Consider the following 2366-nt stretch of genomic DNA (forward strand, 5'->3'; position numbering starts at 1 on the left):
AAATATTAGTGTTACTAAATAATTATTCAAGAATGTTAGAGTTACTAAATAGTTATTTCAGTTCTTTTGAATTTTGGTCAAATCTGGTCAAACTGTGGTCAAATTGTGGTCAAACAATGGTCAAACTACTTATTCAATAAATATTAGTGTTACTAAATAATTACTTTTTTTTTAGAATAATAGTTTCAAACTCAAACAGTGAATTATGTGAGTTCATGCTCAAGCTAAACTCCTGAGGGTTAGTAGGATTGACATCTTACTATTGTCAGGAAAACAACAAGTGCAGACTTGGAAACGAGGTGGAATAGAACCCCGAAGTTAAGTGTGCTCAGGCTGGAGTAGTGACAGGATGGGTGACCGGCCGGGAAGTTAGACGATTTGCAATGATGAGGGGTGATTAGAGAATAGATATTATAGATTAAATTGAACAGTGGTGAGGGGTGATTAGAGATTAAATTGTAAAATAATTAAGAAATTTGAAAATCGGGAAAAAAATTCAAAAAAAACATTCAAAAAAATCCAAAAAATTTTCTTTAGTCCCGGTTGGTGTTTAAAGGGGGGGGCTTTAGTACCGACCCTTTAGTCCCGGTTCCAGAACCGGGACTGAAAGCCATCTAGAACCAGGACTAAAGGCCCGTTCTCCACTAGTGGAGACACATTAGTCCTGGTTTATAAACGAAGAGGCACTAATGGTATGTGCTACCTTTTAGTGCCGGTTCCAACGGCTAGGCGGGCGGGCATCATTAGTCCTGGTTCATGTTTAACGTTTAGTCCCGGTTTGTATTATGAACTGGGACTAAATATATTCCTATATAAACCCTTCGTCTAGCCCCCGAGCTCGCTGTTCTTCCCTTTCCTATCCTCTCTCTGTTCTTCCCCAAAGCTCGAGCTCATCCTTCATTTTGCCCAAAATTTGTAAAGATTTGAAGTTCCCCCATCCATTCAGGTGATCACAAAGGTTAGCAAGTTTTTCCTTTCATTTCTCATTGCTAGATTAGCTCTTGTAATGCTCTATCAGTATAGTGATTTGTTTGTTTCAGTTTGGGAGTAATTATATGTGGTAGTTTATTCGATTTATATGCAATTTGAGCTCAAATTAACCCTTAGTTTGCATATGTAGGTGTGGTTTACTTAGTGCCTTCCCGTCCCCATCCTAACCACTGTCGATCGCCCGCACCGTCCCGTCGCCGGCACCATGTTGGTGAGCCTCTTGTTCTTATCTTTTTTAAATTAAAAAAATCATGTTTGTGTGACTTAGATATATAGTTACTTGTATAATTTTCTTACCCGTACGCTGTTTCTTATACATAGTGGCATGGTTTTGATATCCGTCCCCATCGGTCCTCATCCAGTTTATGATTCTGATGTGCTATATTCTCTTTAATAAGTATTTGTTGCATTTCGTGTTTATGACAAATTATGCCCATCAAGTTGACATAGATATTTTTATCTAGGAGGTATGTGAACCAGAAATTCCAACCGACCCTCTTGTCGAGAGGTTAAATTTAGTTGAAAAAGAGAATGAGCATTTAAAAGAAAAATTGAAAACAATTGAAGAAGATAATATGAAACTGGAGTTGTATGTTGCTGGTGTCATCGATGATCACAAGATCAAGATGGAGAAAATGCGCTTGAAGATTAGAAAGATTAGAAAATATGCCATTGATAGTGAGGCTTCATATCATTATGCTATTGGATCTATTGTTACGTTTTTTGCGATCTTGATCGCATTTGTTGTTGCATTTAAATGCTTTAGCTAGAGAGTTTGTATGTTGTTTTATGAGAATAAGTGTGTTTGAACTTTATGTATGAACTTTTATTAATTTGTTCTTTTCGGTGTTGTGTAATGAAGATGAGCCGGCAATGGATGTCCGTTGACCGATGCTCTCCCCAGTTCATTAATGGCATGCGTACTTTTCTGCTTGCGGCTGAGGCAAACAAGCGGAAGGATAGTTTTATGTGTTGTCCATGTGCTGTCTGTTAGAATGATCAGAATTACTCTAAGTCAAGAACCATTCACGTCCACCTATTTGAGTCTGGTTTCATGTCCCACTATAATGTTTGGACCAAGCATGGATAAAGAGGGTTTATGATGGAAGACAGTGAAGAAGAGGACGACGACAGCTATCCTGGCCATGGGTTCCCTGAATACGATGGTACAACAATGGGGGAAGAAGCTGAGCCCGCTGATGATCTTGGCCGGGCCATTGCCGATGCAAAGAGAAACTGCGCAAGTGAAAAGGAGAGGCTGAAGTTGCAGTGCATCTTAGAGGACCACAAGAAATTGTTGTATCCAAATTGTGATGCTGACAAGAAAAAGCTGGGCACCACACTGGAGTTGCTGCAATGGAAGGCAGAGAATGGTG

This window comes from Triticum aestivum, chromosome 3D (assembly GCF_018294505.1).
Source record: "Triticum aestivum cultivar Chinese Spring chromosome 3D, IWGSC CS RefSeq v2.1, whole genome shotgun sequence".
Classification (NCBI taxonomy): Eukaryota; Viridiplantae; Streptophyta; class Magnoliopsida; order Poales; family Poaceae; genus Triticum; species Triticum aestivum.